This window comes from Sciurus carolinensis, chromosome 3 (genome assembly GCF_902686445.1).
Source record: "Sciurus carolinensis chromosome 3, mSciCar1.2, whole genome shotgun sequence".
Classification (NCBI taxonomy): domain Eukaryota; kingdom Metazoa; phylum Chordata; class Mammalia; order Rodentia; family Sciuridae; genus Sciurus; species Sciurus carolinensis.
The window spans coordinates 110,216,271-110,241,768 of NC_062215.1; the positions used below are offsets into that span (position 1 = coordinate 110,216,271).

At 33.6% G+C, this 25,498-nt stretch overlaps 1 long non-coding RNA gene and 1 other non-coding gene across 2 annotated transcripts in view; both read right to left on the reverse strand.

The window, feature by feature from the left end:
• The window catches only part of LOC124980461 (uncharacterized), a 144,787-nt gene that overhangs the window by 54,015 nt on the left and 65,274 nt on the right, over nt 1-25,498 (reverse strand). The window contains exon 5 of the long non-coding RNA XR_007107808.1: nt 15,312-15,669. This is a non-coding gene — a long non-coding RNA (uncharacterized LOC124980461). The remainder of the gene's footprint in view (nt 1-15,311; nt 15,670-25,498) is intronic.
• Nucleotides 23,696-23,769, reverse strand: Trnaa-cgc (transfer RNA alanine (anticodon CGC)). Its single transcript has one exon. It is a non-coding gene; the product is annotated as a tRNA-Ala (tRNA).

Consider the following 25,498-nt stretch of genomic DNA (forward strand, 5'->3'; position numbering starts at 1 on the left):
TAGCACAAATTAATAATGTTTCTGGAAAAACTAGTCTTTTGGAGAAAAAAAAAGTTGATCACTTCTTTACTTACACTTAAATTTCATCTATGATAAAGATAAGCAAGACTGCCAAGAATGGCAGCATATACCTGTAAGTCCCAGCTACTAGGGAGGCTGAGCCAGGAGGTATACTTAAGCCCATGAGTCAGAGAGTAGCATAGGCAATACAGTGATACCCCATCTCTGAAAGAAAAAAAAGAAAAAGATAAAGCAAGACAAACCTAAGAGCCATAAATGAAAAGAATGACATATTGGTTCCCTCCCATCCCCATTCTGGGAACCTAATGAAGGGCTTGGTATAGACTAGGCAAGTACTCTATTACTAAGCTATATCTGTAGCCCCCACATTGGTCTTCCATATCCACATTTCTTCCCATATTCAGCAACCTGGGGGTAAAAAGAAAAAAATCTACCATATGTATCAAAAATTGGAAGAAGGAATAGGAATAAGAAAAGAAGAGGAGAAGAAAAAATGTGCGAATAATCTATCAGGTCTACTGGAGCTTTGTTATAGTAGCTCCTAAGAGTCAGCAGTTGAATTTTTAGGAATTTTGTAACCTGGTTGTTAAACACAATCATTATTAATTAAATTACAAAATCTTATAAATCATTAAATTATATTTAAGGGGTCTGGAAATGTAGCTCAGTGTTAAGACATATATAACATGCGTGAAGCCCTCGAGTTCAATTCCTAGTGTCACGAAATAAATCAATAAAATAAGGTAATCAACACTCAAAACTCATCACTTTCTAATTATTTTACTATATGTTATTCTTATGTTGTGGAGCTTATTTTTATCTATTTTATTATAGTAGAAATATCATATAATGGTTGTACAAAGATATTTCTTAACTCTATTCAGTGTTATTGTTATTAGACTAAAATATAGGCCATGTGGGGAGTGTATGCACACAGAAGAGACACTATGAATCAGGTAACATTCAAACACACATAAGCCAGTTGTTAATATTTTCCACTGGATATATAAAATATATTCAAATCCTTTGACCCTGAAATTCAACTCTAGGAATAAATGTTAAGGAAATAAATTAGAATGTGCAGAAGGACTTAGGTATATTCCATGCTATATTAGTCCATTATACAATGATATATCTTTATACAATGATATATGTAAAAGCTGGGTGGGGTGGCACATGCCTGTAGTTCCAGCTACTTGTATTGGAGGCAGGAGGAATGTCAAATTTGAGGCTAGCCTAGGCAACTTAGAAAGGCTTGGTCCCCAAAAAAAAAGAAAAGTAAGATAAAATTCAGTAGATGAATAAATTACAATACACTATTTGAAAATTTAAATACATGAAAGTGCTTATGACAAAATCCAAATGATTAAAAAATATTAAAAAATTTAAAATGCGCAAAACTACATTACAGCATTTTGTAAAAAAATGAAGAAAGAAAAAAATACTAAAAAATAAAACTTGTATCATTCAAAAAGCAACAAAGAGCCATTTATGGGTGAAGAATTTCTGATATCTGGAGTTTGAACTCTCTGATATGTCTTTCCATCATAGCTCCAATTTCACCATTTTAAACACCCATTTTCTCAACCCCCCTAGTTACAATGAAAGAAATACCTTTCCTTCTACTTAATGTCAGTCTAACATGGATCTGAAGCCCATTTCTTCCCACTTATCAGAGAATCTCTACATTATAACCTCTTCTCCTGTATCTTCAATTACTTTTTCTTTTTTTCTTTCTTTTTTGGTACGGGGATTGAACCCAGAGGCACTTAATCACTAAGCCCCAGTCCCAGCTCTTTTTTGCATTTTATTTAGAGAGACAGGGTCTTGCTGAGTAGCTTAGGGCTTCTAAATTGCTGAGACTGGCTTTGAACTTTTGATCCTCCTGCCTCAGCCTCTTGAACCACTGGGATTACAGGCAGGCAGCACCCAGCTGTATCTTCATTTTCTTTTTTTTTTTTTTTTTCTTTCCTTGGTGCTGGGATCAAGCTCAAGGCAAGCTTTCTACCACTGAGCTACATCCTCAGCCCCATTCTCATTTTTAAAGAAAATCATCCTTAGGTTCACATTGCCTTTTCAGAAACTGCCTGATTTCTTTCCCTTCCCCTTACCAAAAACAAAACAAAACAAAACAAACTATTTAAATTCCATGTTTCTGTCTTCAGGTTTGTCTCAAACTACTCCACTGAAACTATTAGTGCCAAGGTCACCAATGTTCATATCACTTAATCCAATAGATTATTTATGTTCTTTCTTACCTGATATAATATTTCACCCACACCCATGTCCCTCATTTTCACTTTTTATAAGGGAAGGTTTATGACACTAACCTGCTGTTTCATTTATGTACACTTTCATTTCAATAAATATGCTTCAACACAAAAAACTAGTAATGCATATCAAGACTAAAAATAGAATTTCAGACATCTGAAATTTTATCTTGATGATTTGTTTTTAACAAAATTTATGAGCCTTTATATTGAAAAATACTTTTGATTAAAAAAAAACCCTCAAAGGACAATGAACATGATTAACTATAAGAAGGAATAATTAAATGGAAAGTTGTAAAGCTATATATATACTTTTATCATAAATAAGCAAATAACACAAATATAAGTTAATATGAAAATTTATTTTTTAAAGTTCAAAGTTATGTTCTCAAATAGTCTCAATTTAAATATCTAAAAGGTAACAGAATTACTGGGATAACCCTACCTTATCAAGGAAGATATATTTTTAGAATGCTCAGTAAATTTAATAAAACTGTAATTTTTAAGAAAGATTACTATCACAAGAGGTTGAAACAAAACTACCACCAAAAAAAAGTTTTAAAAAGTTGACCTTTACTTATCTAGCTCAGCATTCTTATAATAGCAAGATTGTATACCTTATTGTACAACATAAAACATGAAAATATGGTACAGATAATAAGTCTTGATGGGAAGCTGGGTCTTAACATTGGCAGAAAAGGACATATTTACTAGCAGAAAGGAATGCATATATACCATATAATAGAATAAAAATATGATAACTATGAAAACTTAAGAGGGCTTTTATAATATTTTTTTTTTTTTTTTTTTTTTTGGTTGTAGATGGACAATACCTTTATTTTATTTATTTATTTTTATGTGGTGCTGAGGATCAAACCCAGTGCCTCACACGTCCTGGGCGAGCATTCTACCACTGAGCCACAACTCCAGCCCCTAAAGAGGCATTTTAAGCCTAAAAATAGAAGAAATCATCACATTTCTATATACAGAATGCTAAAAAGCAAAATAACTTATTAAATAATAAAAATATAATAGCAAGTATCATTAATACTTAAATAATTTATATGTGGCTTATTATAAATACACTAAGATTCCAGCGCAAACAACAGGCGAACATCAAAAATAAATCACAAAAAAGAAATATAATAGGCAAGACACTAGAAAAAGCTCACTCTATAGAATGCAAATTAAGATAATCTTTTGGAATTGGCATGGGTTAAAAATGATTAAAATACCCACCCAATCCAATGAAGGTATGGTGAAGCGGTAAAATCGTTATATATTGTTTATGAGATGTAAATTCATACAATCCTTTCAAAAGCTAAATTGGATATATGTATAAATAGGAAGTCTTCATATATTCCCAGCCCCTGACAAATTAATTGTACTACTGGGAATGAATCCTAAGTAAATGCCATAGAACAACAACGAATAAATGCATTACAGGGGAAAAAAAATGTTCACTGAAATAGGGCTGGGGGGTATAGTTCTGTGGTAGAACACATGCCCTGGGTTTAATTCCCAGCAAGCACTCAGCCAAAAAAAATTTCACCCAAGCATAAGGGAAGGAAGAAAGGAAGGAAGGAAGGTAGGTAATATGCTCTGTCACTAGTCAGGACTATTGGGGCATAGGGAAGAATTAGATAGCTCTGTGGGGAGATAGTTGTAAATATCTTACAAAATCAACTCTTCAGAATGTTACTGAAAATGAGCAAGGGCTAAGGATGCAGCTGTGTTAGAGCACTTGCCTAGCACGTGTAAAGGCCCTGGGTTTGATCCCCAGCAGCCCAAAAGAAAAAAAGAAAGTAATTTTACCAAGCAAAAAGGTAAGTAACACTGGGCATGGGACCACATGCCTGTAATTCCAGCTATTCCAGAGATAAGGCAGGCAAATTGCAAGTTCCAGGCCAGCCATGGCAACTCAGCAAGACTATGTCTTTAAAATAAAAAGGGCTGGGGACTAGTACGTATAATTATAATGCACCAATAAAAAAAAAATCCTTCCGATCTTAAAAAAAGGTGGGTAATGCTGGGGATGTAGCTCAGTGATACAACACCTACCTAGCTTGTTCCAGGGCATGTGCCAAGCCTTGGTTTCCACCCCCATTATTCAGCCCCACCTCCAAAAAGGAAAGAAACAAGAATTGCTGACAAGGAACATCGCTTGCAAAATCATTGAGTTTAGCTAGATGGATACCTGTAATCCCAGAGACTCTGGAGGCTGAGTAAGGTAGGAGGATTGCAAGTTCTAGGCCAGCCTGGGCAACTTAGCAAGATCCTGTATCCATGTAAAATATTTAAAAGTGCTGGGGTGTATCTCAGTGATAGAGCACCCCTGGGTTCAGTCCTGAATCTCTTTCACACACACACAAAATCATAGAGTCATGAAAATTTATATTCAGTGATCCATAACAAGTACGAATCCATAACAAGTAGGGTATGTTCTAATACATTTAGAACATGCTATCTTCTATCTCCCCACAGATTTTCAGAAACCAATGTTTGGCACTGGTATACACAGAAGAACATAATTAGAGCAATTTTCCACAAGTGGAAATGCAAAATATTATGCTAGCTGGATGTGCTTATTCATTAATGTGTAATGTGATTTAATAAGAAAGAATTAGAAGGGTTAAAAAACACAAGATGAGCTGGGAATGTAGCTCAGTGGTAGAGCCAGTGCTTTTAACACACACAAGGCCCTGGGTTCAGTCCCCGTCACAAACATACCATAATAAATGAACAGGTAAGAATTTGCTTTAACCTAACCCCTCATGAGATCATATGATGTATTAGAAAAAAAATCTAACCAGTGGTAAGCAGTAAACTACAACCAATCATTGCAGTTCTCATTTTCATCATCTGAAAAGGCATAAATGTTCAATTACGTCAAATTATTATTACAACCACATGAAATCAATATGAATACAAAGTAATAACAATTTCCTAGCTCCCCAAATTAGTCCAACCCCATTCCTTTAAATTACTACGTCCCTCTCATTTATCCTTCTGAACATTCACACTATTAGCCTGATCATTACCACTTTATACCAAAATTTCTTCAATAAATTACTGATCTCTTTTAATAACCCTCCTTTTATACATTCAACATATTTCTTCTAAGCCTTTCTAAAACAACTTTTTAATCCTATTGTCCTTATACTTAAAAATCTATTAGTGAATCCAAATTCCCTTTTCTAACTCTATCTTCCACTATTTAGGCACATTTTAGCTAGGTAGGTGTTATGGTTTGGATGTGAGGTGTCCCAAAGAGCTCATGTGTGAGACAATTCAAGAAGTTTTAGGGCTGAAATGATTGGGTTATAACAACCTTAACCCAAACAGTGAATTCATCCCTCTGATGGAATTAACTGAGTGGTGACACTGAAGGCAGGTAGGATGTCGCTGGAGAAGGTGGTTCTTTGAGGTATACATTTGGTGAGCAGAGCTGTCTCTTTCTCTGCTTCCTGATCAACATGTGAGCTGCTTCCCTCTGCCCCACTCTTATGCCATGATGTTCAGCTTTACCTCAAACTCCAAGGAATGGAGTCGGCTGTCTATGGACTGAGACCTCTGAAACCAGCAGCCCCCAAATACACTTTTCCTCCTCAACAATTGTTTTGGTCAAGTCTTCTAGTCACAGAAGTGAAAAAGCTGACTAAAACAATAGGTATCCCTATTTCTTCTTTGTTCAGCTAATCTAAGCTAAAATATCTATTTCCTCTAAGGTCCAAGTCAAGTTTTACCATCTTTTGTACCATTTTAATTGCAAATTAATTTTTTAAAAAATATTTGAGTAATATCAAGAGTAATACTTAAGCACAGAAACTATCCCAAACCAGGCCGTCTTCACATACAGTTCAAACTCATCTTCTTAGAATAAGAGTACATTCTAGTCAGTGGGTAGTGTTAAAATATGATAAATATTGCATTTGTATCACAGTGGACACCAAATTACTGTCCCTCATATGTCTGACATAGCCAGTTTCACTACCAGCATTGAAAAAGATATAATTTATGTAGTTGAGCCCCAAATATCATAGATGGTCTGAATTAGGAGCCATGATATTAAAAAAAAAATGCATGCGAAAAAATATTTATAAGACCTGACTACTATACTTAGTGTAATATGCTTATGCTGTGAGATAAACTGTAAGGGAGAAAAAAAATTCCCTCTATACAAAATAAAATAAAACAATCTAAGGATGTAGCTCAGTGATAGAGCACTCCTGGGTTTAATCCCCAGTACCAGAGAAGGAGGGAGAGAAAGAAAAATAATCGTGGTGTACGTGAATTTCCCTTGTCCCTACCCTCTCATTTTACACATAGTATAAAAACATTTACACATTCTCTAGAACAATTCTCTTTTGTGAGCTTTGGCAAGTACAACTAAGAATAGGCTTGCTGGAAGGGGAAGGGTAAAGAGAATTTTCACTTAATTGTCCAAAGTTCTCTTTCTGGACTTAACTGTTGACTCTTTGCACTGCCCTTCTCTATTAACCCTTCAACTATATACTTCAAATCCCCAAGGTAAGATTACAGATAAAAGTTATTTTCAAAACAAGCTGCTGGTGATGCACAGGAATTCAATGTTAAGATACTTAGAACACTATGGTCAAAAGTTCTATAATGGGCTGGGGTTGTAGCTCAGTGGTACAGCACTTGCCTAGCACTTCACAAAAATAAATAAATAAATAGATAGGTAAATGAATAAAATAAAGGTCCATCAACAACTGAAAAGAAAAAAGTTCTGTAGTAATCCCATTTTTTAAATAAAAAAGAGTTTGGAATCATAACCTCTCTTAGTTATTATTGCTTTGCAGACCCCTTCATTAAGCATCTTGGAGGAACAATCCATAAAGGGAGAAAAACATCATCCTGTGACTTACAGGCTACTCCTGACTTTCTCAAATGTTCAAGATGGGTTTTGCTACTTCTTATGTCATCATAATGATTTATTTAAAAATTATATTTTTCCCAAGGAAGATCAGAAGTATATTTCAATAACCATGTCATCAGGGAAACTAGAAAACAGAGGAAGTATGGCTTCTCTCAAAACTTACCCTCATACAAAAGCAGCTGCCCCATCTTTTTGCTATTATTGATACTAGAACAATAAAAGTATATTAAACACCTACAATTCTCCTGTGTGGCACTGAATCAATTCATTTGTAACAAATAAAATTTCCTAAGTATTTTGTTTTGCTTAGTTACTTATTAAAAATTCAGCCTATTATCTCATCCTTCCTCTTTTCTAAAAAAAATTATTTGTGGTAATCAGAACTAGAAAATATAGACAAAATTCTAAACTTTCTTTGTATCAAAAAACAACAACAACAAACAAACAAACAAACAAAAAACTAAGAACAATTCTCTATTTGACCAATCAAGAAGTGGGGAAAACTAGACATTTAGATTTTGCTTCCTTTTATTTTCTTTGCTTATTCAGTGATGAGATGCTAATGAGTAAGGAAATACCTGAAAGGACAGTTGTCTAAAGGGAGAGAAAGAAGTGAAAGGAATAATTCACAAAATGACCAGTGTAACCTCAAATAATGGCAACTTAACTGTATACATAAAATTGTGATCCCATGCAACTCAAACTGAAACACAACACCTCGTCCTTTAATAACCTTTGAATTTATTATTTTGAAAAAAAGTAAGGCTACTAACAGCTAGATTAAACTTGGCCATATATTCTGTTATATTACCAACATATCCAGTCAATTGTGAAGCTAACAAAGAGTAAAATACACTCAAAGGACTGGTTCTCAACCTTGAAGTGCTGAGAGATACTTTATCATGCAGCATGGAGACAAACACATGCATGTACATGTGAACCTAACACTATGTTGTGTGAAAAGCTCAATATAAATGCATCATCATAAATCACTCAGGTATCCATTTGTTTTTAACATACACAAATCAAGGTACAGCTCCCTTTGATTCCAAAAAGGATGTCTGAAATTGCATTTGCCACTTTTTCCTCCCACTTTTATTGAAAACTTGGGATATAAAGGTTTTCTCCTCTCTCCTGATAATTGCTACTGACAACATGCAGAAAACCAGTACAGCTGGATTAACTTACACATACCTTTTAAATACCACAAGAGGCCCCAAAAAGCAAAAGACTACTCATTAGATTCCTTTTAAAAATTTTAGATAGCTTTAGTATAGCAATATTCTAATCCAATTATAAAGTTCTATCAGTTTGCCTTTCTATCTTGGTTTACATTACTCATAAACTAAAGGTATTATCACTTTTATATATAACATTATTTTACCTGCTAACTAATCACAATCTGTTGTTAATGTTGCTTCTCAGAACTATATGTGACTTATAAAGTATAATATAATTGACAATATTTTCAAATAAGAAACAATTAAATTTTCTATCTATGGACAAAATCATAAAACATTACTTTTCAAATATTACAATAGACTGTATAATCTAGGTTTTTTTTGGTTGGTTTTGACCAAGATTAAATATATGATAGATAAGACATGACCTCTTATACTTGTTTCCTTCAAAGCTTCTTCATTTTAATGAGAATTTAGTTTAAATTAACATTTTAAACAAGCTGTTCTGTGTTGCAAACACAGCTAAAATGAAGAGCTTCTGTAGCAGCAGTGACCAGATTTTAAATGCAGGTAGATCAATAAAAAAGAAAGAAAAGAAAAATCACCAACAAGCACAAGCTTCATGTGTGAGTGGAACAGTTTATAATAGCTTGCAAATGACTATGCGCTTGCTGTAACCAGCTGTTCTTAAATTATGAATATGCAACCAATTCATGTTAAAGCCAAATCCCAGCACTATTTCTACAGAGAAATCCCAGTAGTTTTGCTTGTTCTACATGTTAGCTCTGTTAAGGATACAAATAGCAGTAAGCTTCTGAACAAATAGGACCAAACTATTGGCATTTCATGCACTAGGTCCATTATCACAGCAGGGAATGTCAATCACTGGTACATTCCTATAACAGCTCAGGCAATATGACGATGATCTTGTAGGGGAAAAAAAAATCAAAATCTCTGCAGCACACTCAAAGTCCTTCTGACAACCTAAGGCTTTCTTACTATAGCCAATCAGATTGTCAGACCTGACCTACTAGAAGACTTGCACTAAGCTTCAAACATTTAAAAACATCAATCATAAAAACAAAGACAGGACACTGAATTATACAGTATTAACCTCCAGGGTTTGCATACAAAGACCATAGATTTATTTATGTCCCAGCGAGTTAAGAGCTTCAGTACACCGTTCTTTACACCAAACTGACTGCCAATTTGATGAACCTCTCTGCCCTCAGCAGGAGTGCACCATCTTTGATTAATGAGTGCATGTTTGTGGGAAAGTGTAAAGAGCAGAAAATAGAAAAAAACACACAATTACATCTACACATAGCTGAAGAACCAATGCAATAATTATCTTCAAACCAAATGTTCTTTTTTCTTACATACACATGTATACACATGCACAAAGTTAGTAAAGATTTTTACCTACAAATTACTTTCTTTATTATTATCCCCAATACCAATTTGTATATAAGTCAAAATTAATGCCAAATTTTATAAATTATAAAAAATGATTTTTAAAGCATTAATTTTTTTAAAAAAATTTAAACTACACTATATAACAATTTATATATGTGAATGAAAGCTTGTTTTTACCTCTTATTCTTATAAAAGCTTATTAATTTAAAAAAGCTGATGTTTAACTTACAAATATCTGGACTTTTAAAATATTTTACATCTCAAACTCTATTATAATTTGACACAAATCAAGTAGAACTCAGAAGAGATTTAGAAATCATATAAACTCATTTAATTTTCCTGCTTTCAGTAGATATTACCAATATCTTATAATTTCATATATAGTTACAAATGAACTAAAAATATTTATTACCCACGATTTCAAGTTAATATGGTCAACAGAAAAGCTTATTAAGTTAAACTTCGAAAATTCTGTTCAGAATTACCTTCTTATAAGAAAGTTAATTCTGAAAATTCCCACTTAAATTGTAGGATATTTATTGGTGCTACTAAATTATCTCTAAAAATAGAATAAGCATTGAGATTTCTTTTAAAAATAGTTTATGTTGAATATGCAACTCAATTTACCATTATTTGATTTATATGAATACCTGCCTTGATACAAATATGCAATGAATAAATATATTTCTTAAAAACCAAATCAGTCTAAGGTAACAGTGATTTTCTTTTCAAGGAGCTGTGTAATTATTATACTAAAAAGGCTTGAGAAAGCATATTATCTGACTATAAATCTTACCTTTAGTCAAAGTAATATATGACCTACTTAAAAGGAAAGTGTCTGCATAAACATGATTTCAGGAAATCATAACTCTGGTATCACTCAGGGATATAAGTGTTAAAAGTTTGTTTATATTATATAGGAAGACATTTTAATAAGATTTACCTCAGCAAATTACATTTTCTAACCATTAATTTCACCAACTTAAATATCTATTTTTTTAAACAGGCAAATTATTTTAAGTGTTATAAATAATATAAAGAATTATTAAATGCCTAATACACCTAACAATCTAAAATTTTTAAAAATCAATAAGCATTGGGATAGATCAGGTCTCTTAATATAGTAATAAAATCATTACATCTTATCAACCTTATTTTTTATGTGAATTTTTTTAAAATGTGTTTTTATCAGTTATTATTACTCTTTATTCTTCCTTTTTCCTCTTTCCCACCTTCCCTCTCACCAACCAAACCATGCAGATAATTAGAAAAAGTACGAAATACTTAGGTACCAGTGGGATAATGACACCATTTTAGTACCACAGTTTCAACTCGAAATAAAAGTTATTAGAACAATAAAATATAATTTTAATTTAAAAGATTAAATTACTAGAATAATTTAGATAAGTGTGAGAATTTTTAAGTAATATTTTGGCCTCCTTATGAGAGAAAAATTAAAAACAAAATAGCTTATTAATCCAATAATTATTTCTCTTCTGATTATCTTCTACAACAAAAGTTTAAAGGAACACTAAAACAAATTAGTAAATCTTTATTAAATAAACTACAATATTTTTAAGACCTTATAAGATACTTAATTTTATCTAATCAAAAACCTCTTAAAAACCTAACTAGGTAATCTGATTAATCCCTCAGGAAATCAAGTATATTAAAAATCATTAAACCATGATGATAACAATTTCATTTAGGAATCAAAAATCACCCTATTACTTTAAGTTAAATCACATTCTTTCTTTTAGTAGTTCCAACAAGGACTAGTTAAAAAACTCAGAAACTACAACTTAAAATCCCTTTCTTTGGAAAATCTTTAAACCTACAAGTAATCTAGTTCTAACATATGCTTTCACTAATTCAAGGAGATAAGACAGAAATCCTGAACTTTCATGCAACTGTGATATCCTACATTTTGTATAGTAACACAAAAGTAGCAACAAAGACATTAACAATTGCAGTTCAAGCTGGGAGTGACTGTTCTGTTTCAATTCAATGACACCACTAATGGCTTCTTAGCAGCTCCATGAAATCAACCAGCTGTCAAGTTGATGCATCAGAAGGAACAGTTATGCACTCCCATAAGAAAAAGCAACACATCAGGATGTTTGGCAAAACATCTGCTCCTTTACACTGCAGTTCTATAATAAACATGCAAACAAAGAAATGGGAGAAAGGGCAACAGAATTAAATTCCAAGATTTCCATTACAGTCTATATGCATTTTAAATGATGGCTAATAAAAAATAAAAACAAATTTCTACAAAGTTGAATACTTTGTTATTCTAATTTTTTGAAAACACTAAATATAATTAAATGCTCTTTTAGAAAGGCAAAAACTACATAAGACCCTTGCATTTTAAAAATTCAGAGTAAACTATAAAGTAAAATCAGTATCACAAAACTCAAAAATAAAACTAAAATACATCCTCCCTTTCCACTTATAGTAAATGGTCCCAATAGCATTCTAACAAATGCATTTCCAAGACTGAACAGTCTAAAAATAGTTTATCTTTAAGTGTTTGTAAGAGTAGAGGTTGCTCTAATTCAGTACTAATTTAACTTAAGACAACAATAAGGACACCATTATTTGGATCTTAAAATATGTACCTACTCTTATTTCTCTTTAAACCTTTATATGAACACAAAATTAAGTTCTCATAAATAACTTCCTGTTTTCAAAGCATACAATCTGATTTTCTAAAAAGAAAAAAAAAATCCTGTCATCATAGGCTTAAAATAATTTTACATTCAACCACTCATTGCAAATATTTGTAAAATCTGACTTTTTTCTACTTGAAATAAATATACAAGTGCCTTGATGTTATCTAAATTATTGATTATGAAGCACAGTGACGATAATATGTAGGGTTTACAATAGGTGTGAGACATCCAATGTACTTAACTACCATTTTCTTAAACTGCTTATCCTCTGTTGCTTGCCATTTATAATCTGCCAAATCTTCTAGTCCTTTGTTGCATGTATAATTTAGAACCATCTGTTCTATGTGCTTTTAACTATTTAAACATTTTTCACCTACCTACAATTCACATAAATGGCAGACATTCAATTCAGTCAAGCTTTCTCTATATAGCATTTTACATAAAGCAAATTCCTGGATAAATAGCAGATAACAGAAATTGAAAACATACAGAAATTACAGAAATTAAAAATATAACATTTACAAGGTAAGTTTCTACATTTTGGACAAACCTTTTTAACATATTTAGAATTATTTCTAATAGGTTTTTTTTTTAAGTTAATTGTAGCCAATGTTTTTCCCCAACCCAGAAGACAAAGAGAATGCAAATTAAATACAGACAGTTTCATGTCCTTGTTAGAAGAGATGTAAATATGCTGACTGAAAATGACTACAGGAGACAGAATTCCACTTTCCCATTCAATTTACAGTGTCTCTTATTTATACACTAGTGAGTGAGTGTATCATTAAGTTTGGTCATGTGACCAGCCCAACTTTTGTGAGGTGAAAAACTATGTTAGACAAGCAAATTAAAACTCTAGTTTTTACTGTACATCTTTTCATAATGGCTGACAACGAATTCGTAGCTAGGGATTATGAATTACCTTTTAAAATCTATTCTGCCTTTTACATACTAAAATTTTGCTGGTGGTTTGACTTAGTATCTACTGAATTTTAAAAGTATTTAGAATCTTGAGATATTTTCAGTAGTTGTTTTGGCATATAAATAAATATGCCAAAAAAACAGAGAACACTTGTTACAAAAGGGGAACTAGGTAATCGAGTAATGTATACATAAATATTAACTAAAAAACTAATTAAAATCTATAGGGAGGCAAATAAGAAAGGGAATATGTTGATTACAAAAGCATTTGAAACCTTTATAAAATAGAAACACGACCACAAAAACTAGGTTAATGACAAAGACAATAAAAGTTTATATCGGTTTTTTGCACATAGTCTTCCACCTGTTACCAAAGAAAACGTGCAGACTTTTTCAGTTCATTTGAGGGCAAAACACAAAAATGAGCCACACAACTTGTCTGTTAAGTTAAACAAATTCTTTGAAACGGGGAAATTTGAGCAAAAATTTACTTTTGGGAAAAATTTCTCGATAGTTTACATGACGTCACTGGACCCCCTGAACATTTTCTAAACTTTGAGCCTTATCCAGACACAGTTTTTGTTTTTCTACGGCCTCCTTCCCTCCTCAAAAATAAAAAAGGGAGAGAGAGAGAGAGAGATTTGGGAATAAAAATTGCCCAAGATGGCGAAACGCTTGTTGTTTAGAGGGCAGGAAAAAAATGGAGGATATTGTAATATACACAAGGGATAAATTTCAACAACTCGGCCAAGGACTGCAGCTGCTTCTCTCTTTATAAGGAAGCAACACACAAAAGATAAATACAGAGGGAGAGAAAAAAGAAAAGACAATCTCTCAAACAGCAGGGCCAGCTCTGGCTTTTCAAACACTTCCTTTTCCAAATCCCAATTCTGGGGTTCGTGGAACTACTTTAAGGGGAGGGGAACCGAAAAAGCGAAAGGGGGGAGGGGAGCGACAAGATTACAAGAGGGAAGCAGTAGAGTTGAGAGCTGACGGCGGTTCCTGTGGAAGAACTGCTAGATGAGACCGATTCACAGACATTACTGTAGGGAAAGCAATGCTCCTCAAACCTTCTGCGTTCTGACACAGACCTTCCCAGGTATCCAGATCTTCTCCCAGTCCCACCGGCCCCACCCCCACCTCCACCCCCGCTTATTTGCAGTAAACTCCAGAGCCTCAAGCTACACAGGGAGAGAAAAGAGGCCCGAATTGGGGGGTCGGATGGGGGGCAGACGCAGCTAATCGGTACTAGAGGGAAGAAGGGGCGGAGGCAAAAAAGGGCAGCAGTAGGCGGACTGGGGTTGAGGGGGGGGATCTTGAAACTACCCCGGCAGGGAGTGGGGCAGGCAGTGTATATTCCGGGGTAGCAACGGCGATCGCAACGCTGCCAGAGGTTGTTTTTTAAGAAGCAAAACTGTTGGCGGCGACCTGAGCGCTGGAAGTCGAAGGGGAGGAGGAAGGAGACGCGAAGCCTGGGCGGCCGAGAAGGGCGGTAGGCACAAAGGAGGCGGACTCGCGGCAGCAGCGTCTGCCCCGGCCCGAGGAGCGCGGCCCGCGGCCCTACAAGCCCGAAGTCCCGCACTGGCAGCTAGGAATAAAGTTTACGTTCTCCTGAGACCGCACCCCCCGCCTCGCACCCAGGACCGCACATCTCCGTGTCCTCCTCCCCCAAACTCCACTCGGAACTCCGAGAATCACCCCAGCCATTCCAGCCAGCACAACAAAGAGACACACCGACCGGCGAGGGTAAACAGCGGCGGCAGGGAGCAGGGCGGGCAGGGCGAGCGCCTCCAGATAAGCAACTCCGGAGTCCTCCCTGCTCGCAGGAGCGTAGTTTCTCGTTTTCTGTTTCTGCCGGCTTCAAAACATTTGGAATTTTCAAGCTTCACCCGCACGCACCCTTCGCACCCGAAGATTTTTAACTCACCTTTACTTTCGAACTGAGAGTTGCGGTGGGTGGGATTTTTGCCTTCCCCAGATGGTTGAAGGTTAAGGTTTTTGGAATCCCCACCACCTCCTTATTTCTTTTATAATTTCTGCAAGAAAAGTATAAAGAGAGTTGGAGTGGAGGTGAGATTGGTGATCGGGAAAGCCCTTGACTCCCTCCTTCTCCGTCTTCCGCCTCTCTCTCTCTGATTAGTTCCTATCCAGCAGCAGATTGAAGCAGGAGATGATTCTTCTCAAGGTTTGTTCAGCAGCTTCACTTCTAGGCGAAGGCTTCATGAACCAAGTGACGTCAACCAACAAGGCTTCTCTCTCTCTCTTCTCTCTAACAATGAAAGTTGCTGTTAACAAGGGAAAAAAGAGAGAGAATTGTTTATACCATTTCAGTTCCAATAATAAATGACCTATCAGCTCCTAAAGGAACCAAGGGAGGGAGGGGGTTGCTGCTTCTTTCCTAGAATACTGTAGCTTCAAGTTTGCACCGTTCCTTGTCCCAGGAAAAAGTTTTGCTCTTAAAAGAAGTGAGGCCAGAAAACGGGATTGAAAACTTAATTTATAAAAAACATAAACTGATTAATAGATGGCATAGGTTAATCATCTCCACCTAAACTCTTTATATTCGCAAACTCAGAATTCTATTTAAGTCTACAAAGCCAACTAATTTAATATGCCAAGAATTTGTAGATGTTAGGATTCAAAAAGCAAGAGGCAAGATGGTACTATGGTAAAATGCTACTACCTTTATTTACATTGGCGAGTTAAAACTGGCTGCAATGTTTATGTACTGAGTTAAAATAAAATTATAATCAAAGATGTCAAAATATTAAATTGTTTTAAAAAAGGTTTGTACAAACTGTAAACAGTAATCTCAATCTCCCCCCCCCCCAGTTTCTTGAAGTTAAAAGAAAAAGATAGCTAATTGTAGAATTAAACATCTTTTTAAAAATCAGATTATGAGTAAAACTGGTAGCTCATTAACTCCATCTCTTCACTATACACCCGATTGGTCTGATCAGAATCTCCTCCAACTTTGTTTTTAACCTTCCACTCCCCCCATAATTCCCACATCCTGCAACCAATCAAGTTAAACTAAGGTAGTGCACCCTATTCCCTCCCACATCCCACTCCACAGCTTCCTAAAATCGATTTATTAAAGGGGGGGAAAAAAAAAAAAACCTTACTCAGGGTAACACTTTATTACCCATGAAGGTATGTAAAAAAACTTCATTGAGGTAGTGTTTTTCTCTTAACACATTAAAATCTCAAAGTTGATATAATTACAAATTGCATAATTTCAGGATGAAGAGCAAGTAAAAATTAAGCCATCGGAGAATGATTTGACCATGCACATATATTTTATACATACATATGAGGATAAATGTATCTTAAAAGATGCTATTGTTTTATGTTTTCTCCTGAACCACTGGCTGTGATTTTAATTGTGCTGGAGGATCTTCATTAGTATTAACACATGGGGAGATTTCACAAAGCTGCTTCATTAGGGGGGAAAAAAAAAGCTGGCAGACTAGGTCTTTTTGCATGCACTGAGAATGTCAGCCTTACCTCGGTCATTTGTAACATAATAAGTGCAAGTACAATGATTGCAATGCAGGAGCACTGGGGGAAGGGCAGAAATACTGCCTGTCTAATAGGGATATCTGAGAAGGAGGCTGTTCATTACATAGTAAATGTATGCTAAAAATTAGTGAAGATGATGTCTCAGGAGACTGATGCTAAATAAATTAATGTGCTGATATGTTTTAATTATTATTTTTGTAGTAGTTTATTTCATTCTCAGGATTCACATTGAGCAGCAAAGCTGTGCTACACTTATTGATTTTTTTTTCCCTGCCACATTCCCGGAATACAGATTTTAATCATTTCACTACACCACACTCAGTAATTTCATTAAAAACTGGAATCTTCCATCCCCTGAAAAGCATTTAATTTCAATGACATACAATTCTCTTTTAGCAGCAAACTGTCTCTACAGTAAAAGCTGGCCTAAGGTTCAAATGCATAATTTAATCCTGAGTTTTCCATGCTCTGCATTCCTTTCAAGCTATAATTTGAGTAACTACCTAATAACTGTAATAAGGATAATAATTTCCTTATAATATATTATTAACTCATATTTAATTAACTTAGAGGCCAAGCTCTATACATGTATGATTGGGTCAACAGTTCTGCAATCTCAAAATTTACCTATAATGTTCCAGAAGAAAATAGATTAAATATAAGTAGGAATGCTAACATTAGACTTCCATCCCAAGTCATACAAAAAGTTCATGTATTATTCTATAATGGTGGTCATTACTCAAGTAATATTTTTAAATATTTGGAAGTAAACAGTGGGTTCAGTGATATTTCTGTACATAAATAAGTATTATGGTATTTTTTTTTTTCTTTTTGTCATACTGGGGATTGAACCCAGGGCTTAGGCAAGTACTCTACCACTGAACTATGTTCCCAGACCTTTTTGAAATTCTGAGACAAGGTTTCCTGAAATCGCTGGTACTGATCTCTGACTTGCAATCCTCCTGCATTCAGCCTCCCAAGTAGCTGGGATTACTGGCACACAACCATACCTGTCTATAATGTTAATATTTTAACATCCATTACTGATACTTGCTCTAATCATAAGCATTATTGCTGAAAATATTTAATTTTGAAAGAATAAGAAAACAGGGCTGATTTAAAGTCACCTTAATTTGAGTTCTCTTAACATTTCTCTTGAAAGTGGCACACTATAACATGTATAACTTAAGAATTTATCTTTTATTTTGTTTAAATATTTCATACAAATATCGTTCAATTTTTTCTTCAAATAATATCTTTAAAATATTGGTTTACAGTTGACACATTGGTTTTCCAAACAATGGGTTTTGTCAGATATGTAATTTCCATTGCCTGGTTTTTAAAAAAGAAACTGAGTGAAAAAGCTGTACTAAAATTCACTGATTTAAATTGTGGAAATATGCCTAATAACCAGGAAAAAAAATGGTACATATATGAAAGTCATGTTATATAAGAATTTTTATCATTTCTTTGATTTTAGTACTATAGTTCAAAATTTTGTGTATATATAATTTTAAGTTGAATCCACCTACAACACAGAATTCTTTTTCTTGATTATATGATGAAATTCCTAATAACAAAATAAGTCGTCATTATGAAAAAGGTTGGAATAAAGGATAAAAATAATGGTGAAGAACTGTATTATAAATGTGCATCACTGCACCTGGTTCTTAATGTCCTTTTAAGACATTTGAAAACTATTTTTACTATCATTAAGGCACTTTTATAGTTACAGTTTTGGAGTTTTTTTTTTTTTTCAGTTATAGATGGACACAATATCATCATTTTATTTATTTATTTTGATACTGAAGATTGAGCACATGCTAGGCAAGTACTCTCCCACTGAGCTACAACCCCAATACATGGAGATATTTTTGGTGACATTCTTAAAGGTGAAATAAAGTTAGATGGATATCAATAAATAACAAAACAGTTGATAAATGAAAAATGCACAGATATCTAAAATTCATAAGTGAATTTCTGTATTTCAGTAATAAGAAAAGCTACAATTTTATATTAAAATAGCTTCAAAAATAATTTGGTGTTATTTGGTAATTCAAATACATTAATTAACAATTTAATCTATTTTAAAATTAATTTTTAAAACAACAGTATACTAAAAAATTTTAAATTAGATTACTCCAAATATTTGATAGCCCCTTATTAAGAAATTATATTTAAATTGGTTTTTTAAAATGATTCTTTTTTCATATTATCATACTTTATCATTTCAGAAATTAGATTAAAATCAGAGTTGAAGGGAATAATCAGAGTAAATAATTACTATGGTTATAAAATAATTTGGCTCCCATAGCACTCAAGTCTTCTATCCAAAATCATCCAAATCAGCACATCTAAATCATGTACAGAATTGTGAAAGAATTTAATGATCAAGCAGATCTTTTCTAATTTCAGTAATAATTCCATAACTCTATATATGATATATACTTTTTATCCCCCACAATAAGTATGCCACTACTGTAGACTAAATTGTTGCACTTTCTTCTCTAAAGCAGCATCTGATTTTAGGACAAGGTAGATGAGAGATAGAGATGACTATATACCTAATTCATTACCAAGGATATTGTCAATGGTTCCTCAAAGAATAAGGATTTGCCATGCACAGAACAATGTCTCGGGCAGCTGACTGCAAACAAAAACAAATGACAGATCTTAATAGTATAACAAGCTGGCCACTGTCATATCTTGTTTCTGTTTCAATCACTACAGAGTAATGAAGCTTTGTTTTCATTCAATGAACAAACATTTGAATGCTTGCTATATGCTATATACTGTGTCAGAGGCTGGAAAAACATTAAAAAACTCACTTTCTGGTTGCTGTTGAAAGTGTGAAAATTCTAGGAGATTAAAGACAAATATAAATCACATTATAAAATATTGGTGAGAATAAAGATGGGGGCAACTAATTCTGACTAGGAGACTAAAAAAGGCTTTTTGAAAGACGTATCATTTGAACTGCATCTCAAATACGGAAAGCTTACCAGAAAAAAAGTTGGGGCGGGGTGGGGGCAGAGGGAAGAGAAGTACCCTAAGAGGAAGAAACCCTAAGTGTAAATGTACAAAGTTACTAGGTCTGGTATCCATCCATTAGTGAGAAATTGAGTATAACAGGAGTATTTAATGTGAAGGATGATGGGAAGACAGACTGTCATGACAGGAATGAAGACCATTAAAGAAGGACTGAACTTAAGAGTGAAAGACCTAATGTGTAAGGTGGTTGAATTTATACTTAAAGCCGACAAAGGTTAGCAAAGGAGTTAACATGATCAACCTTGATTTGAGGGAATAACAATAACATAGGCAGAGAAAATGATAGACTATAGTATCAAAAGATTGCTTAATAGTCCTTTAGAAAGACAGTACAAGACTGGCATTGGAGGTTTAGAACTAGATATTATTTAAGTAACAATTCAACCTGGTGACTAACTGGAAACAGAATTCAAAAGAGGAGGAATAGAGGAATTTCTAGCTTAAGGAACTGGGCAAGAGCTGACATTGTCAACTAGTCTAGAACATGTAAAGAAAACCAAATCATAATTTTGTTTTATAGGCTTTTTTAAACATGGGATTATCAAAAAGGTCCAGTAGTATATACCTATAAACCCAGCTAAGCTACTCAGGAGGCTAAGGCAAGAGGATCCCAAGTTTTTTCGTTCTTCCTTCCCTCCTTCTCTCCCTCCCTCCCTTTTAAAGATGCCTCTGATAAACATTTCTGTTTAAGAACACTGCCATGAGCACAAATTGATTATAAAATTTATTGGGAAAATAAAACAAGCACAGAAAGTCTTGAAAAAGAGTTGGGGGGGACAATCACATCAGATATTAAATTGTTATAAAGCCTTTAAAATGTCACTGTTGACAACTGGCACCTAAGCAAAACACCAGTAAAATGATAGAAAATTGAGGTGGTTACAGAAGTTTAACATAAATAAAAATGTAACTCAAAGCAGTGAGAGAGATGAACTTTTTAATAAGTAGTGTTCAGAGAGCTAGGTATTCACAAAGAAAAAGATAAATTGGGATCTGTTCCAAGAATGAATTTCAAAAAGATCACATATTTAAATGTAAAAATGCATCATACAACAAATAGAAGAAATTGTGGGGGAATTCCTCAATAATTAGAAAATGGGGAAAACTTTCCTTACCATACTCAAAATCAGAAATGATAAAGCTAAGTATTAGTAAATCTCACTACGTGAAATAAAAGCCTTTTATGGTAAAACAATAGATATGCAAATAAAAAAGCCACAAGCAAACTATAAACACAAATGACAAATTATGAAAAAAAATATTTGACATGTAAGACAAATTGTCTTATATATAAAAAGTATCTAAAATTAGAGAAAAAAAAGATCAACCTGATACCAAATTGGCAAGAGATATAAACATATTTAACAGAAAGAAGAATGCAAATAAATGCCCCTTAAATAAAAACATTCATAACCTTTCTCATAATAAAAGAAATGCAAATTAATGATCACTCAGATACTATATTTCACCCATCGGATTGGCAAAAATCCAAAAGTTTTACAACATAGCCTATTAGTGAAGCTCTTCATTTTTGATTTTTCTTTCTTCTTCTTCTTCTTCTTCTTTTTTTTTTTTTTTTTGTTGTTGTTGTTGCTGCTGGCATATAAAATGGAAAACCCTACCATGGGAGAATAAAGCAGTATTTAACAAAGTTACACATGTATTTATTTTGTAAGTAGCAAATCTCATTTTAAGAATCTGACCAACACTGACAAAAATATGAAAATAGGTATTTAGGAAGCTATTCACTGAAGCACTGTTTGTTATAGAAAAAATCCAGAAATAAGCGAAATGTCCATCATAGGGTAGTGGTTGGATTAATCAGAGTGTATCTACATAATAGAGTACTATGCAATTTTTAAGAAAGACTACAGGATGTATATGTATTATGAAGTACTAAATGGTGAACTCCAGAAAACATTGCTAAATGAAAAAAGCTAACTGGAGAAAAACATATAATATGCACCATTTATCTATATATTTATCTATATTTTAAATGAAAGAAAAAATTAAAACCTTCAAAAATATGGTTCCCTATAAGGAGAAAAGGAACAGGGTAGCAAAACTAAGAACAGCATGTGTGTTTATTATCAAATCTGCTTAACAGATTTGATTTTAGAACTATATAATATAGCTTTTATTATTATAAAATAAAATCATGGTTAAAAGTTACAACAAATTCTGATAAAAATGAAAGCTAAAGGAAATGAACTTAATTGCATATAGAATTTGTGGTATAACCATACAAAAAAGAAATATTCCAAGTAACTTTAAAATACAATAATTAGGGCTGATTGTGGTAGCACATGCCCATAATTCCATGGACTCAGGAGGCTGAGGCAAGAGGATCCCAAGTTCAAGGTCATCTTCAGCAATTTAGTGAGACCCTGTCTCAAAATAAAAAAATAAAGGACTGGGAATGGAGCTCAGTGGTAAAGGGTCCCTGGGTTCAATCCCTAATACCAAATAAATAAATAAATCACAATAATTGGGGCTGGTGGTTAGCTGAGTGGTAAAGTATGTGCTTGCACGTGTGCAGCCCTAGTTTTGATCCCCAGTGCGCGCACACACACACACACACACACACACACACACACATGCTAATTTAACAATATATTCCTCAAAATGTAACCTAAAAAAAGAATTTTAAAGCAATGACAATAAAAGAGCAACTTAAACTGTCATCAGTAACCATATTTTTGTGCTATTATTGGTGGTAGTGGTGAAATATTGTTGCATGCATAGTCTGAGAAAAAGCACATGAGTAAGCTGGTGTTGGGGTGAAATTAATTGTGTGGGATGAAAGAAAAATCAATGAGTTATCTAAAACATTCTGTGATCCAAAAATAGCTGTATTAGAATGAACTGATTACATATTTTATATTTTAAAATGCATATTTCTTAGGTCTGCTCACCATATATGCCTAGAAAAAGGGACCAGTGAAGTAGCAACAAGCACTGGGTATTGGTAGCACCCAGATTACACTCTCTAAATACAATCTGCCTGTGAAAAGAATTCCTTGAATGATTACTGATTACAAGTTTGGGAAAAAAAATCAAGATGAACTTGTCATACCATTAAGCATGAAAACTATCAAAGATTATTGGTGTCATGTCAAAAGGACTCTGGGAGCCAATCTGAAAAGGATAACATGAAGTGGCTCCCATTGCCCAAGATGAGAAAATTTGAAAATCGTTACGAAAAACTGTAATAATTCAAACATAACAAACATTTTTTAGAATTATGAGTTAATTGTATTTTTTCTTTTTATTACAGCATTACAATTATACAGAGCATTTGGGTTCATTTTGACAAAATCATATATGCAAGGGATCTGATTTCGACACCCATTCTTCATCTCCTTTTCCTGCTCTCCACCCTCCCCCTACTAACTCCCTTTCTTATATACATAAATAAAGGTGAAATTTCCTTTGGTACCTTTATAGAATAAATGTAACATGGTTTTGTTAAATGCATTCATATTTCTTCCCCTTTGCCTGCCTTCCTCCCTCATCTTCTTCATCTAAGATGCTTTTCCCTATAACTTTATAAGATCCAATATCCTTCTTCCTAATGGTCTTCTTTCCCTTATTTTGCTTTAGCTTCCATTATATGAAAGAAAACATTTGACTCTTGATTTTCTGAGTCTGGCTTATTTTATTTAGCATGATTTTCTTCATTTCTATCCATTTACCAGCAAATGCCATTATTTTATTCTTCTTCTTTTTTTTTTTTTTTTGCGGTACTGGGGATTGAACCCAGGGCCTTGTGCTTGCGAGGCAAACACTCTACCAACTGAGCTATATCCCCAGCCCTTATTCTTTTTTATGGCTGATTAAACTCCCTTGTGTTTATATACCACAATTTCTTGATCCATTCATTTACAGATGGGCATCTGGGTTGATCCCATAATTTGGGTATTGTGAATTGTGCTGCTATAAACATTGAAGTGGCTGTATCACTACAATATACTGATTTTAGATCTTCTGAATACAAAGGAGTGGAATAGCTGGGTCATGTGGGTTGGTTCCACTCCTAGTTTTTTGAGGATCTCCACACTGCTTCCCAGAGTGGTTGTACTCCCATTGACCAGAGATGAGAAAATTATAACATAATTAAAAACAACTGCAATTAACTGAAACATAACAATTTTTTATTGATTGATTCTTTTTAGTTATAAATGACAGTAGAATCCATTTTGATATAATTATATAAGCAGAGACTATATCTTATTCTAGTTAGGATCCCATCCTTGTGGATGTACATGATGGTGGGATTCACTGTAACGAAACAACAATTTTAAAATCTTGTTGTTTATCTTTGAATGATGCTACGGAACCAATTCATTGTTTTCTTTCTTTTCAGTACTGGCTATCTAATCTAGAGCCTCCAACATGCTGGGCGAGGGCTCTACCACTAAGCCACATGCCTAACCTCAACTAATTTTGAAAACTATAAAGTAAGGAAGTAAATTATTTCCTATCAAATGTTGATGAGAAGTCAAATTTGAAATTGTGTATATGTATATGTATATAAGCATGTGTAGGTGTATATATATATATATTTAAATATATATAAGATTTCAACATAGTTTTAAGTTTAAAAAACATCATTCATGAAAAAGGAAATATCATTAGCCTGCACCAATAATTACACGTAAAATTTAATACAATTTACCTGTGAATGTCAAGGCAGACAAAACAAAGAAGGAATGTGATAACATTCTCCATATCTGGTAAAAACGAAGATTACCAATTCATTAATACAGACTTTAAAAAATGGAGTAACATATAAGAGAGAGTGATTGAAGTAATTTTACAGCAAGTATAAAGACTTCATGTGTATGGTCTTTCCTAAAGCAATCATCCATGAAAGCCAAGATCATGGAAATCAAATGTTAAATTTTAGGAATTTTGCAAGATGCTGTCATTACTAAAAAAATAAATATTTTTAAACTTAAAGTATATTAAAAACAAATCCTCAGAACTTATCACTTCTTATTTTCTCCCCTATTATTATCTATTTACTTGAGGTTAATTATGTTCACTGTAGTACAACCAAGGGTAAAAAAACAAAACTATACAGGGATGTTCTACTGCCTGTTTCTTCCCAATTCTGTGTTCAGTGATGTCATGTAGGTAGCCTGAAATCAGCCATGGTAGGAATACTTACACCATAGAAATGTCTACATTATAATTCACCACATAACTTAATATTTTGTTGGTAGTCTAGACTTAAGAAAAAAATGGGGAAAATACAAATAATGCAAATTAAAGTCACATGTAAATAGAATAAAAAATGGGAAAATAATCTCACAATATTTGAAAACTATTAACAACTTAGCAAGAAGTTGCTCACATCAATGATTAAAAAAAAGTGGAGCTCTGACATATACCTTTGTTGTCTCACTGTCACCCTATTCATTTATGTAAATAAAAATGTCAATGAACATTCATGTCAGAACTACTCTCACTCAAAAACTGCAGTCACAGATTGACTACTGCTAGTACTACAGACAAGAGAGTTTGATAAAAATCAAC